Below are 16928 nucleotides of genomic sequence, written 5' to 3' on the forward strand. Positions count from 1 at the left end.
TACTGAAATCATAAAATTGATATATGAAAAAGATACATGATCGCATAAAAAGTGATTGGTACAATCATGACAGGATATCACTAATACATAGAACATGTCTACATAGATCAGGCGACTCAAAAATAAAGGTGTGTGAGCTCCAGGGATCCAAGGGCGAGCTACGCATCCTCATCCCCCGAAAGCTCGTCCCGCAGCAAACGAGCATCGAACGAAATCTGTAGAAAAAGAAACAACACATCAGTCCACCATACAATAATGCATTCAAATATCTCATGGTAACTACGGACAAGAAAGACGAGTGACTTACAGGGCCGCCACGTCTATACAATTGGTTGATCAATGCATTGAGACCGTGCTTCTCTGCATATCGAGTCTCAAGGCCAGATGGATCGTAATTTGTAATGGAGTGCTGCAAAGAAAACAAAATGCTAACCATTAGAAACATGATTGTCAGTACAAAGAATATTTCAAAAAAACAAACAAGCAAAACAAAAGAAAAACTTACAAAGTCCTCCAAATATATCCTGTGGCTGTCACTCCCAAGATGATAGACCACTCTGGCCTCGAGTCGTGCCCTCGCCGCCTTGCGCTGCTGACTCCAACGTCCTGGAGAATCTGTAGCCTCCTCCCTCAGTCAGCGCTAGTCGTCTGCATCTAACTACTCAGGCTTTGCAGCCCCACTCTTGATTGCCTTGCATGCATCGGATCGTCTATGTGACATGTATGCATGCATGCAATCCATCATCCAACCCATAGAGAATCTATCTACTGCGGCTGGCACCAGAAAATCCTCGTGCAAGGATGCTACTATGTAGTCCTTGCTCCCCTCCGATATGTTCTTCCAATGATCCAAGATGTTGTGCCGAAAAAATTGTTGGCACAACTCTCTCATGTGAGCCATCACCCTCCTCCCCTCATCATTCATGATTATGGATCTTGACCTACTATCGACCAGATATCCATAACCCCTACGAGTCTGCCTAAGATGGGTCCTCTCCCATCTGTGTCCACGCTCCTGGGCATATCCAGGAGACCCCTCTGCATCCGGTGTACTGACGGGAGTAATCTCTCTGAGAGTGGCACCCAAAGAGGTGCCACCTGACGGCTGCGCAAATGCCGGAGTAACTAGAGTAGACGTCCCCATAGGTGTGACAAATCCTGGAGGTGATGCAGCTCCAGCTGAACAACGAGATGGAGACACCACATCCATGTCTCCACAACATCCACTTGAGCCACGAGAGCAAGAAGTCGCACCTGTATCACGTGTCGACCGCAGGCTCGCTGTCTTTTATCTCTGTAGTATCCCCCTGATCCCGATGCACTCCCTCCCTCTGACCCAAGTCATGAGCGTCGAGATCATCTGCTCGAAGCCGAAGCATTCAATCGCGCTGAAGCAGATCTAGCAGAGCGCCCTAACGAAGAACGAGACAGCTCCTGGTCTGCCATCTCTCTGAATCTGGCGATCTGGTCTGGAGACATGCGTGCGAAGATGTCCTGTAACTCCTCATCGCTCATCCCTCGATTCATCCTGAAAATGTCACCTGCATAGACAAAAAATGATGTTAGAATAATTAATTTAAATCATACAAAGCACAGTAATATAAATCATATAAAAAAAATCTCACATAAAATGCATATCTTATGTACTCTTATAAGCGATTGGTCAACGAATTGAGTAAGTGGATGCTCCAAGTGTGAAGTATCCTATGGTCCCATGTTAATCTCCTGATACAATTCCGCATACACTAGAAGGTCGATAGACATGTCACCACAAAAGAATGAGTGCACCTCGTTCTCAAAGAATTCTTGGACTCCTGTATTTTCATCATTGTTAGCCGATGCTGACTCCAAGCTTTCGACGGCCTCCACCCCTTGCAATATCGACCCCTCTATTTGCAAATTATCTTCATCTATGCTCGGAACATTGCTTTGATCATATACTCTCGCACTTCGGGGAGTTGAAGGTATAACATACCACCATCGAGGTTGTCGGGGGATTGGATAGAAGATTACCTATTCACAAACACGTACAAGAGAGTTCAAACCATTGTGACATAAACCATGTCGTAATACAATTAGGAAGCAAATGACTCCATGCACCTGTTCACAATGGGCCGGCAACACAAAGGTGTTGTCTAAATCTGTCCTTTTTTTTTCGGAATCTATTTCGAGAAATCCAGATGGACCTCGTCGAACTATTGCTCCAGCTCCTCCAAGTACCACTTTGAACCACTGCACATCGAATAGTATCATGGAGAAGCTACGGTAATCCACCATAATAATACTTTGCAAGTTCCCAAAATACTCCATCTCATCCACAACCGTGTTTGGATCCATTGCTCGTCACCGGCTCTCTTGGTCGAACCTTGCCATGACACCATAGTCCATTGCGGAGTGCATTTTGTCAATACGCTCCATGTGAAAATGTCGTCCGCGCGACCACGCTGCACTATATATTTTGTACTGTACATTGAAACACTCAAATTAGATGTCGCATATAAAATTTAGATACGACAGATTCTAAACCCCTCATCACCTTTGGACTACATCCCCTTGAGAATTCCCACTCCTCCATTGAGACCTCTATCCCTTTGCGAGATGTTATGGTCAAGGCTCCATGCAACCATCGCGTTGACATAAACCATGGCATCTCCTCCATGCCTTCGGGATATCGAATTGATCGATGATGCATACTACGTCAGAATTCAGCTCGCGCTTCCTCTCGATCTTGCCTTGTGATGTGGTACTTGGCGCAAGCCACGTTTCCATAGAGGCATGGTGCAACATACAAAAGCGATTCACCTTCTCTTCCATTGAGGCATCCATTCTTTTTTCTACCCCATTTCCAACCACCACATCTCTAGTCAGTCTATCATCATCCTTCAGCAACCATAGCATTTCATTGTCTGGTTCCACTGTTGGTAGCCATTGTGAAATATGCACTAGCGCCTCAGACACCAACCAACCTTCGGCCATGCTACCTTCTAGCCGAGCTTGTTGTCGCACAAAGCCTTTCAAGGTTTTCATGAAGCGCTCCAAGAAGAGCATCCATCGCATATGGACAGGTCCAACAATCTCCACTTCATCCCACAAGATGCACAAGAAGGTGGACGTGTATCGTAAGCATGCTGGTGGGCAGGTATTTCTCAAAGAGATAGACCGTCTCCACTGCTCCCCACCTCGCGGATTCAATAGAGGACGTCTTAATCTCCTTCTGTGAGATCCATTGAACCAAAGTCGACAACTTGTAAATGGCCCCGCGTATTTCTGGAGTAAGACATCCTGCGATCGCGATCTGTAGTACAAACTGCCACAAATGGGAAAGCATTATGAATAACGACCACATTCCAAATAGCAAAATGCCCACGCTAATTACAATCGTAGTACAAACATGACATATCTTATGCCAATCATGGGATTTTAGCCCTGATAATTGGTCGTCTTTAGAAAATGCGGACCTGAGAGCATGCATCATACCCGTCGGAGTGTGGATAGACTTGATTACTTGCTTCACAATGTGCTCTTCTTTAGTGGACAAAACCCAAGGAGCGCGAGGAAGCTGCACGCGACCATCAGCACTCGACTGCGGCCAAAGCGCCTCCATCTTATCTACCTCCTTCAAATCCATTCGTGGCCCTATAGTGTCTCTCTTTCCTGTGATGTGGTCCCATAGCAAGCTGCCCACATTCTTGAAAATATGCATGGGATCCAGCAAGTGGTTGACCTGTAAGTGGATCCAATATGGCAACTTGTAGAAAATTGAGAACTGCCGCATTCCATTTGGATGTGATTCTGCGTGGACCATTCTCAGCTCATACCAGCTTGCGGCATTCATACGTGTTGGAGCTCGTCCAAGGAAACATTCCCTGAGTTCATGATCCTCCGGCAAGAAAGCAGCGTGTCCTTGATATACCATCTTCTTCATGGTTCGTGACCTTCGGGAGTTTAACTGTGGCCCGCACAATGGACATGCATGATAACCTGAGGTAACCAGACCTGTTCCAACACCACGACCTAGTGAATACTTGATTGAATGAGATAAAATATAGATATTACCAGCAAGAACGGAGGCCTTCTCATTTGAGCACTCTCCCAATCCTGGAAAGTCATGCATCGTCCACATGAGAATGGCTCGAATATTGGCTGACCGCCGACCATCGCGCCTGCTCATATCTTACACAGTGACCCCCTCCTCCCACAAAATCTTAAGCTCATCGACTAATGGACGAAGATACACGTCCATATTTTCTACTTTGTAGAGGCCTGGGATGAGCAAGCTAAGGATGAGATGTCCTTTCTTCGTAGAAAGCCATGGAGGGATATTGTAGTTGATAAGGACTATAGGCCACACACTGTAAGAAGTTGAGCACAGACGGAATGGGTTTACGCCATCCATTGTGAGACCGAGCCGAAGATTCTTTAGCTTTCCTGCAAAGCCTGGGAAGGTAGAGTCAATGTGGCTCCATGCACGCGAATCCGTTGATATTCATTGAACTCCATCGATGGACCTATTCTGCGCATGCCACGTTGTCAAGCTCGCCATGCCGGACATACGAAACATGTGGTTTATGTGGGGGATGAGAGGAAAGTGTCTGAGAACTTTTTGAGGGATGGTTTGCCCTTGCAAGTCCTGTCGATACCTGTGAGCACCACACTTTGGACATGTCTCCATAGTCTCGTATTCTCCTCGAAACAGACAGCAATCGTTGATACATGCATGGATGTTATTGTAGTCTATGCCAAGCTTCTGTAAAACATGTCGTGCATCATCACGAGACTCATGCATGGTATTTGCAGGTGGTAATATATGATATTTCAATAACCTTAAAAAAATCATAAAACACCTTGAAAAAGCACAAATGTTTGTAATAATAGTGTCGAAAAAAAAATCAATGAAGCGTATATACAAGGTACCTTAACAATTCGGTCACACTCGTATCGCTCCACCAGTATTTTGCTTGCACACTTAAGAGTGCAAGCAGTGTCTTCAGCCGATATACTCGGCACCCATCATATAATGATATGGATGCTTCCTCTCTAAGTGGATCAAAAGTCTCAACATCCATGGGAATCAATGCATTGATCATTGCCTCCATCTTAGGCTCCAAGATTGTAGATAGGTCTAGAAGGTTGCCTGTCTCCTCTGGCATTGACGGTATAGATTGGCCTTGTGAGTGGTGGATTGGCTTGTGCACTCCATCCATCACACGCCCACGAACTCTTCTAATTGGCCGCAAAGGGTGCACTCCCCCTTGGGACAAGACATCACCTCCCTGGATAGAAAATTTGCCAGCAAGACCCAATCTTATTGTATATGGTATTCAATTAGCTTGCGAGTACAATGCATGATTGATATTAACTTCAAATTACCATTTGCTGAAAATCCGCAATCGCCTGATCAATGATCTCAGATTGAAACTCGCCAAATCATCGTATGTGTTCTATAGACAATCGGCGTTTTCGTCTAATTGCCAACTTGCATTGAGAGCAAGGACATGGGACATGCTGATTAAGATACGCCTTGCGATCTTGAACAACAGGACCTTCTTCGTTTTCCATCTTGTCTACGTTACAACAAACAATTTAATGACTTGTAATACAATTTGGGAAAACGAGGCTCAAATGGATAGCTTTATGGAGATGTATGTCAAGTTGCAAGTTGGCCATAAGCTCTTGCTTGAGAGGTTTTAGCCTCTGCAAGAGGTTGAGAAGCAAATTTTGAAAAACATTGAGGTTGATATTGATGCATCCATGGTGTTGAAATCTAAACTTCAGGATATAAGAAATGCTTTACTGATTGATGTAAAAAATGCATGGGACATAGTAGTTGAGAGATTTATTGATGTTATATCCCGGCCATATACCATGCTCAAGGATTTGTTTGTCTCGGTAGATAATTATTCATTATTGTAGAAAAAAAAGGCATTGGTTCATAAGGTTCATGAGTTGAAGACTAAATGTTTGTACTTGACTAAAAGATTGGATAATGCCTTAGATGCTAAAAGGAAAAGTGATGAATATGTTACTTCATCATTGCAACAAAAAGATTGGTGACAAGGATGCTATGATTAATGAAGTTCTTCACGAGGCGAATATAGAGTTGAAGGGGATGGAACACGATTCTTCTTTGGGATTTAGTGGTGATCAGTCAATTATTGAGGTGTCTTCTTGTATGGCCATTATACCTTATATACCTAGCTACGGTCTCTAGGTTATGTACTTTGAGTATCTTAGAGGGGCTCTACTAGGATTACTTATACAACTGCACTAGAGGGCTTCGAGTATAAGTAATCCTAGTCAACAAAATACAACTTTGTCAACAAATCCTAGTTGTATAAGTAATCCTAGGTGCCATTGATGAATATCACTTTCCACTTTGTTTCATCGTAGTTCTTTCTTAGTCTCATTTTGTTGACACCTAGGATTACTTATACAACTGCACTAGAGGGCTTTGAGTATCTTAGAGGGGCTCTACTCAATGTTGCTTGCTTAGTGTGGTTTATTAAGGGATGCAAGGCCTTTAGCAAGGTATAACTATGTTCTATGCGTTAGTCTTCATGCTACTTAGTTTTCATGCTATATACTACTTAATTGTATACTAGTGGGTTTTGAGTCTTGACTATCCCAGTGATACATTGGGTTGTGCCATGTGTTAGGGCTCAAATTGCATCATCTATCTTAGTACTTGTAAGCATGTAGATGCATGAAATCAATATAAGTATCTTTTCAGTCATGACGAATGAAAGATCTTTAGGGCAGTGCCCGTATAGGGTCAATGATGCTTGATTCTACTACTCTGTTCTTGTTTCCTAGAAATTAGTCCTATCTATAATAAGTTATTTGTTCAAGAACGATCGTGCTGAGAGAATTTTGATTCATAATTTTTAGGTGAGCAGTGCTTTGTAAATGATTATGATGTATATCTTATGTCTACATATTAGTCCTAAAGAATTAATGATCAATATGTATGTAAATCAATTCAAGAAGTTATATGCAGTAGTAGGAATATTTTAGGCAAAACTAGTGTTTTTGTGTTTCTATTATGGTCTATTGAGGCCATAAAATAAACTAAAGAAAATAATCATCAATTAAAGAGAAATACAATAGGGAACATTCATACTCATCCCTCAAATGTTACATATATATCATAATATGCATTAATCATGCATGTGTGTGTGTGCGTGTGCATGTGCGTGTGCGTGTGCGTGTGTGAAGTAATATCATGAAGTAGCGATATGTGTCAGCGTACACCCTAGTTATGGGATATCAATATGTCAAGTGAATTCTATATGCTTATGTACACTTACCCATATATTCATATATTCTTTCTAGCACAACATCAACATTGATGGTATAGAAAATTTATGAGTATCATTGAGGATCTCTTAGTCTAATAATAAACCAATCTCAACAAAAAGCATCTTAGTAATGTGGTTTTTTGTCCTAGGTCCATGTATAAAAATTAATGCCATCTATGAAATTTATCAACTTTTATTGTAATGATTGGAAGACATCAAATGCAACAATGTAATACAAGGTTACCATGTCAAAGACAATATCAAATAGTAAAAATGTTTGTGCCTGTGTGGGGGGGTGTGTGTGTGTACCATAGTTATAAAATTTATTCCAATCAATTACACTCATAGTCATAACCTTTGAAGAAAATATCCTATGCTCAATTTAAGGGATTCTTCTTCTATGGCAATACTTTTGGGTTCATTTTTATGAAGTACCATGATGACCATTAGCTAGGGGATCATTTTCTTTTAGTCCTTCCGTTGACTAGTTGGCATGATTACTAATTTGTTATGCCTATAAAATTAATACAAAAACAAGGAATTATGCATATCACAATTAGATCCCCTACTTGGACATTATGAAGGATATGACCAATTTTAAGCCATCTTAAAGAGTCACCAATGTACGTGGCCCATGGTAAAGCACATTGCATACCATTATCGATAAGTCCATTATCGTGCATCTTAATGTCACAACTCTATAGAAACAGAATTTGTATCCTTTTTCATTAATTTATCTATATAATGATTTATTAAATTTATTTCCTTTGCTCTAATTAGATATAAAGAAAAGTGCATTGGAGCTGGCCACTGATGAGTGGTCATAGGTTATGGTGGATCCACACAGTGGGTTAGAGAAAAGATAGTTCACACTTCCACCTATATGACCCGATTGGGCGCCTGTGACTAGAACTCACGCATATCAGGGTTAGACTCGCACACAGAAAGGATTGATGCCTTGAAGTGTGGGCTAGATCCACCAGAACAGACAGTTACAATCAACAAGATGGCATGATCATGAAATGCTTGTATAATGTGCATGTATGGGCTGAAAGCTTGAAATGCACATTTCTTTGCATAGGAAAGTCACATGAAGATTCGGATACCATTTTTGCGATATACACCGAAAAAGCTTTCATATGATACCCATATTGGGGGGGTCCCTAAATTCTAGGAGATCCCTAAATTTTAGGAGCCTCGAATTAGCCTAAAAATGCTAGTCCTAAAAAATAGGGATGTCATTCTAAAAATAGTAAGTTCTGTACTCTGACTGTGCTTACTAAATTTGGTTGTTTCTATTCTTGACAGTATTCAACCCAAAAAGGAAGGCCATAGAGAAAAGACAAGTGTCAAGACACTTGTCACACAAGTTTCCAAGTGTCCCACCACTTGTCACATCTCATGACATGTGGCTGGACACTTGTCTTGTGCTACTCCACTTTCCCCTTTTGTACTAGCTCTCCCCTCTCCTATAAATAAGAGCTCGTTTTTCTTCATTCAACATCATTTTTCTTTGCTGTAAACTCATGTACAACACCCACAGATAGCCAGAAACTTGCCCCATCCATCCCCATCATCATCCCCCACTTCTCCATTATCAAATTCCTCCATATTCCCTCTTCTATCAATGTTGTTTTACAAGACAACAAGCCTGTAAATTCATTACATCACCTCCTTCTTGAGCTCTTTCTTCCATTTTAGCTACAAGAAGCAAGCTCTATCCATGTACTGTTGATCAACGATGGAGAAAGGCTGAATTCCCCTTTTTCTTCTCTCATACTGCAAAGAAATCAGTTCTTATCATTGCATAATAGATAATGCATGTGTGTTTGTACATCTTTGCATGATCTTGTGAGAGTGAGAATTACTTCTTCTCACTCTCAGGTTGATTGTAACTGAGCTCTTCCCTAAAGGACTTGGGTTGAGCAGAAATACATTCCTTCGGGGGGGGGTTGCCCATCTTCAACCCTCAATCTTGTCTCCGTTACTTTTACATTTTCATGGCTGTAATTTTGTGAGTAATTTTCATTTTCAGCTTTAAGTGTTCATTCTCTTTTATATTAAATCTTGAAAACAAGCGAATATCATAATTGTTAAGCATACTACGTTGTTCGCGGCGTTTACAGTGGTATCAGAGCTTTGGCTCGGTCCTCACCCCCAACACTGGTAGTGCTTACAACTATAAGTTTGTTTGTTTTCAGCCCTTGCATTGAGTGCTTGAGCATATATTTTTTTCTTTAGTCTCAATGGATCAATCGAGTGCTATCCTTCAAGCCATTCAAAGTCTTAGAGAGGAGAATCAGCAAATTCGTGAGCAACTTCTCAAACTAGAAAAAGTTGAGAATCCCAAAGAATTCAAGGAAAGAAGCCAATCTACTTCAAGAAGACAAAGCCATACCAATGAAAGGAGCCGATCAAGAAGTCCAACTACTTCTAAGAGGCAGTCCCATTTTACTTCAAGACAAAGAAAGAGATCGCGTCGAAGCTCATCCTCTTCTTCAAAGTCATCTGGCGCCTATTCTGATGGATCCTCTTCTAGTAATGAAGAGTCACACCCTTCTCGTGGAAGACCTCATCATCGTCAAAGGCGTCGACATTCTTCACCCTCGTCTCCATCTTCATCCCCATCAAGCACTTCATCATCTTCAACCTCAATATCCGAGCATGGACGAAGGCATAAGAAGAAGAAGAAGACTAAGTCACTATCTCAACTTGAAAAGAAGATCAAGTTCAGTATGTATGATGGTTCCCGAAATCCTGATCTTCTTCTGAAGTTTATTCGTCAAATTCAAATTTTGTATGGTTGTGACAAGTATAAAGAAAAAGAAAAGATTAAGTTTGCAGCTTTGCATTTAATCGACTTAGCCCATACTTGGTGGACGGGGTTGGAATATGATCATGCTGCCCCAAAATCATGGCGGTCCTTTGTTCGCCTGATACAAAGCCAATTTCTTCCTGTTCATTTCAAAAGAGATGTAAAAATGGAATGTGATCGGTTTGGCAAAGGAAAAATGAGTCACTTGGTGACTATACCAAGAGATTTTGGGAGCTACTTTTGAAGGTCCAACATTTCAAGAAGATCAGCAGTTCGGAAAAGCTTAGGAAGTTTCAAGGAGGTTTGCATTTTAAACTTCGTACTGCTCTTAATCATTATCATTGTTCTAGTCTCAGGGAACTCATTGACCATGCTGAGACATGGGAAATGGAGCACAATGGCAACAAATCATTCCAAAAGAATGATAAGAAGAGAGTAGCTGATGATGAGGAGTATTCAGCCCCAAATGAAGGACAAAAACAGTGGCAAAAGCAGCCATCAAATCAAAAGAAGATGAAGCCCTATGCATCTCCTAATGCTCCTCAATTTCGCTCCAATCTATACCCACAAGCAAATCAATTTTCCGAAGAAGAAAAGCAACGCTTCATGAAAGAAGGGAAGTGATTTAAATGTGGACAAACAGGCCACATAGCGAAGCAATGTCCAAACAAGGGACAAAGTAAGGTTTCTGACAACAAGCCTAAGTCGCCAGTGAAAATCAATGCTATCAGTGATGTAGTTGCAAACACAACTCACACTCCAGAGACGCGCAAATTATTAAAAGCTTGGGGACAGTTGCAAGGTAAGCAAGCACTATTCTTGATAGATCTTGGGGCGAATGAAAATATTATTTCCTTGCAATTAGCTAAAGAGCTTGGATTAAAGAATGAAGAGATGGACACTCCGGTAGAAGTTCGCCAAGCTTTAAATGTTGATGAAGGTGACACAATGAAGACTGTGATACCCTACATTGGCAAGCTCAAGTTTCAAATTCAAGGCTACAGTGACGAAGATACCTTCTGTATCGGAGACCTTGATGGTTGCGATGTGATTCTTGGCATGCCCTGGAATCATAGAGTAGATTCAACCATCTTCTCTCAGAAAAAGAAGGTAGAACTCACCAACAAAGGCAAGAAGTACGAGATCCAAGCTGGAGTTTCTGGAGACACCATATCTATGGTAAGCCATATGCAAGTCTCTAGAGCAATTAAGGATTGTGTTCAATGTTGTCTGCTTTATGTCACTGATGTAAAAAATAATATGAATGCTGAAAACCAAGAGCAACTTCAGCTCTTGGAAAAGTATAAAGATTGTTTTTCGGAAGATCTTCCTTATCAGCTTCCCCCAGAAAGGCCAGAAGACCATCATATTGATATTATTCCGGGCAGTTCTCCTAATATAGCACCATACCGTGTGAGCCGTCCTCAACAAGAAGAAATCAGAAAGCAAGTCGAAGACCTACTCAACCGTGGGCTAATTAGGCCAAGTAGCTCACCATTTTGTTCACCAGTTCTTCTTGTTCAAAAGAAAGATGGCACATTCAGGATGTGCATTGATTATCGAGCCCTCAACAAAATCACTGTGAAGAATCGGTTTCCTATTCCCAGAATTGACGACATTTTGGATCGTCTAGGAGGCTCAAAGGTTTTCAGCCGCATTGATCTAAAGAGTGGTTATCATCAAATTAGGGTAATACCACAAGATGTACACAAAACTGCTTTCCGCACTTCATACGGTCTTTATGAATTCTTGGTGGTTCCTTTCGGATTAACCAATGCACCAGCCACCTTTAATCGAATGATGGAGCGCATCTTTAGAGAGCATCGACAATATGTCGGTACTTTCTTTGATGATATTCTTGTCTTTAGCAAGAATGAAGAGGAGCATCATCAACACTTGGAAATTGTTCTACAATTACTACAACAAAATCAACTCTTGGTAAATGGTAAAAAGAGTGAATTTTTCATGCATAAAATAAATTACCTTGGGCATGTCATCTCTTCTGAAGGGATTCAGATGGATCCTGAAAAGATCAGGATAATCCAAGAATGGCCTCATCTTCGTGATGTACATGAGGTGCGATCGTTTCTTGGCTTATGTTCTTATTACAGCCGCTTCATCAAGCATTTTGCACATATGGCTTCTCCACTTCATGACCTTACAAAGAAGAAGATCTCTTTCCAATGGAAGGAAAAAGAGAAGGCAGCCTTCACAAGGTTGAAAACAGCTCTTACTTCTGGACCTGTTCTTATCATTCCAGATCTGGTAAAACCATTTGTGGTGGAAGCAGATGCTTGCGGTGATTGTATTGGTGCAGTGCTAAATCAAGAAGGCCATGCCGTAGCCTTTGAAAGCCGCCGTCTAAATGATGTGGAGAAAAGGTATGACATTTATGAAAAGGAGCTCTTAGCAGTGGTTCATGCTTTAAAGATATGGAAACATTATCTTTTAGGCAATGAATTCCTTATTAAAACCGATCATCAAAGCTTGAAGTATTTCAAGACTCAAAAGCATTTGCAGGAGAAACATGCAAGATGGGAAAATTTCTTGTCTATGTTTCATTTTCAAATTATGTACACTCCAGGGAAACAAAATGTAGTTGCTGATGCACTTTCTAGAGTGCCTCGCATTGCAACTATTACAGTGGCTCATCATGAAGATTTTCAAACGATGAAGAATACTTATGATGAAGATACTGATTTTGCAGCAATTTGGTCAAATTTACAGCAAGGAGATTCTCATCCAGATTATTCCATCAAAGACGGTTACCTTCTCATGAACAATCGCCTTTGTGTCACTCTTCCTGTTCGACAAAAGGTACTTAAAGAAAGTCATGAACCCCCTTATGCAGGGCATAGAGGGAGGGCAGCCACTCTAAGTGCAATTGAGCGCTACTTTTATTGGCCAACATTACGAAAAGATACACATAACTTCATTGAGGCTTGTCTGGTATGCCAAAAATCCAAATATGATGGGCAGAAGATTCCAGGATTGTTGCAACCTCTTCCAGTGCCCAAAGATCTATGGGAATCTATCACAATGGATTTCATCTCAGGTATTCCAAGAACACCTCTGGGTCATAATTGATAGATTCAGCAAACAATCACATTTTATTCCATGTCATAAAACATTGAAATCCGCACAAGCTGCAAGACTTTTCATTCAACATATCTTCAGATTACATGGTATGCCTTCTGATATCATTTCAGATAGAGACTCCAAATTCACAAGTAACTTTTGGCATGCTTTATTTGAGAATTTGGAAACCACTTTAAAGTTCTCCTCAGCTTTTCATCCTCAAACTGACGGCCAAACAGAGGTGATGAATCTCACTCTTTTGGATATGTTGAAAGCTTATGTTAGTGAACATAAGTCACAATGGGAGAAATATCTTCCATTATTGGAGTTTGCTTACAACAATACAGTGCACTCATCCACAGGAAAAGCTCCAAATGAAATAGTACAGGGTAAAGTGATTCCTCCTCCAATTATTCGCACTAAAGATAAGATTTTTGCTGCTGATGAGTTTGCTTCAGATTTAAAAACCACAATGGATCAAGTTCGAGCCACTATCAAAGTTGCGCAAGAGCGACAAAAGAAGCAAGCTGATAAACGAAGAAGACCTTTGGCTTTTGAAAAAGGTCAATATGTCTTGCTAAAGTTTGATAAAAGCAGGCTCAAACAAGGTTCTGGTCAAAATTCATCTTTTCCAAAGCTCTCCAGTAGATACTTTGGACCCTTCAAAGTGATTGAGAAAATAAATGAAGTTTCTTATCGACTTGAGCTTCCTACTCATTGGAAAATACACAATGCTTTTCATGTAAGTTTGCTAAAACCTTACATAGGACCAGAACCAAAGGAACCCATTACTGAAGATCCCCCAGAAGTTGAAGAAACAGAGCAACTCTTGGAACCTGAAAAGATTTTGTTTCTCAAGGATCGAACCACGAGAAGTGACCTTGTGACACGAAAATTCTTGCTAAAATTCAAGAATCTACCCACAACAGATGCACAGTGGGTAGATGAAAAATTCATGAAGGATTACCCAAATATTCTACAACAATATCAAGAAGATTTTCAGCTGAGGACAGCTGAATAAAAGCCAGAGGGCTGTCACAACTCTATAGAAACAGAATTTGTATCCTTTTTCATTAATTTATCTATATAATGATTTATTAAATTTATTTCCTTTGCTCTAATTAGATATAAAGAAAAGTGCATTGGAGCTGGCCACTGATGAGTGGTCATAGGTTATGGTGGACCCACACGGTGGGTTAGAGAAAAGATAGTTCACACTTCCACCTATATGACCCGATTGGGCGCCTGTGACTAGAACTCACGCATATCAGGGTTAGACTCGCACACAGAAAGGATTGATGCCTTGAAGTGTGGGCTAGATCCACCAAAACAGACAGTTACAATCAACAAGATGGCATGATCATGAAATGCTTGTATAATGTGCATGTGTGGGCTGAAAGCTTGAAATGCACATTTCTTTGCATAGGAAAGTCACATGAAGATTCGGATACCATTTTTGCGATGTACACGGAAAAAGCTTTCATATGATACCCATATTGGGGGGGTCCCTAAATTCTAGGAGATCCCTAAATTTTAGGAGGTCCCTAAATTTTAGGAGCCTCGAATTAGCCTAAAAATGCTAGTCCTAAAAAATAGGGATGTCATTCTAAAAATAGTAAGTTCTGTACTCTGACTATGCTTACTAAATTTGGTTGTTTCTATTCTTGACAGTATTCAACCCAAAAAGGAAGGCCATAGAGAAGAGACAAGTGTCAAGACACTTGTCACACAAGTTTCCAAGTGTCCCACCACTTGTCACATCTCATGACATGTGGCTGGACACTTGTCTTGTGCTACTCCAATTTCCCCTTTTGTACTAGCTCTCTCCTCTCCTATAAATAAGAGCTCGTTTTTCTTCATTCAACATCATTTTTCTTTGTTGTAAACTCATGTACAACACCCACAGATAGCCAGAAACTTGCCCCATCCATCCCCATCATCATCCCCCACTTCTCCATTATCAAATTCCTCCATATTCCCTCTTCTATCACTGTTGTTTTACAAGACAACAAGCCTGTAAATTCATTACAGCACCTCCTTCTTGAGCTCTTTCTTCCATTTTAGCTACAAGAAGCAAGCTCTATCCATGTACTGTTGATCAACGATGGAGAAAGGCTGAATTCCCCTTTTTCTTCTCTCATACTGCAAAGAAATCAGTTCTTATCATTGCATAATAGATAATGCATGTGTGTTTGTACATCTTTGCATGATCTTGTGAGAGTGAGAATTACTTCTTCTCACTCTCAGGTTGATTGTAACTGAGCTCTTCCCTAAAGGACTTGGGTTGAGCAGAAATACATTCCTTCGGGGGGGGGGGGGGGGGGGGGGTTGCCCATCTTCAACCCTCAATCTTGTCTCCATTACTTTTACATTTTCATGGCTGTAATTTTGTGAGTAATTTTCATTTTCAGCTTTAAGTGTTCATTCTCTTTTATATTAAATCTTGAAAACAAGCGAATATCATAATTGTTAAGCATACTACGTTGTTCGGGGCGTTTACACTTAAATCTCCTAATTAGACTTTATAAAGTGTATGCCCGATTTTTAGCCCTCTTAAGGAGTCGATGTAATGGTACCCATAAAAAAAGCAAAGTGCATACCATTACCATAATCATGGATATGTTATCGTTCCAATATATACACACACAAGTAGACTACATCTTGAGTAGACAAAAGCTATCCATTTGAGTAGACATACATCTCCATAAAGCTATCCATTTGAGTATACATCTCTTTCTCTTTCTCTCCCTCTCTCATTTCCTCCCCCTCCCCCTCTCTCTCCCTCTCCCTCTCTTTCTCTCTCATTTCCTCTCCCTCTCTTTCTCTCTCATTTCCTCTCCCTCTCACAATATATCCTAACACTCTCCAAAAGCAAAAGGGAGAGGGAGAGAGAGAATGCACTCTCCCTCCCTCTCCCTCTCCCTCTCTTCCTCTTTCTCTCCCTCTCTCATTTCCTCCCCCTCCCTCTCCCTCTCCCTCTCTTTCTCTTTCTCTTTCTCTTTCTCTTTCTCTCCCTCCCTCTCCCTCCCTCTCCCTCTCTTTCTCTCTCATTTTCTCTCCTAAACAAGCAAAAGAGAAAGTGATTTAAACCCTAAACAAGCAAAAGAAGGAGAGAGGAGACTCACCGATGAGATATGGCGACTGTGGGGCGACTCCTCTTTGCGATGAAGGCTCCTCCTCTCCTTCGCGAACAACGGCGTCGGCGGCGGCGGCGGCGGCAAGTCTTCTTCCTCTCCCTCTCTCACGACGGTCGCTCTCTCTCTCACTCTCGCTCTCAAAACACAAAACGCAAAAACATGAAATAAATCCATGCTCGGTTTCGGCCTATTTTTTCCCCCTATGGAGCATCACTATTTGCGTCGGCGATGCAAACAGCGACGCGAATAGCGATACAAATAGCGACGCCGGTACCCGCGTCACTACTCGCCATCGCTATAGGCTTAAATCCTTGTAGTGACAATGCTAATGCACTTCCTCTTCTTAGAACTCAATCCATCTTCATTTATGTGTAGCTCCTTGGTTCTTGTGTACACTCTTACACTTGGCAGACACTTCCTTCCCCCTTCATAACTTGTAATGCATGTATTAGATATCCCCGTCATAGTGCTCTAATCACCCCATTAAGTGATGCACTAGGAATACTGGTCTCTAAATGGTCTCATGGCCATGCTAAATCATCATCAAAACTTAAAGAAAAGTGCATCATTAATTTATTGACATAAATTTACTAAATAGAG

At 41.1% G+C, this 16928-nt stretch overlaps 1 long non-coding RNA gene across 1 annotated transcript; it reads right to left on the bottom strand.

The window, feature by feature from the left end:
- Positions 1-1341: 1341 nt before the first annotated feature.
- Positions 1342-16413, bottom strand: LOC148019651 (uncharacterized). The gene is made up of 2 exons (XR_015694878.1): positions 16317-16413; positions 1342-1541 (listed from the first exon to the last, which is right to left on the bottom strand). It is a non-coding gene; the product is annotated as an uncharacterized LOC148019651 (long non-coding RNA).
- Positions 16414-16928: the final 515 nt, after the last annotated feature.

This window comes from Lygodium microphyllum, chromosome 19, assembly GCF_053477565.2.
Source record: "Lygodium microphyllum isolate KBCC chromosome 19, Lygodium_microphyllum_v1.1.10, whole genome shotgun sequence".
Taxonomy (NCBI): Eukaryota; Viridiplantae; Streptophyta; class Polypodiopsida; order Schizaeales; family Lygodiaceae; genus Lygodium; species Lygodium microphyllum.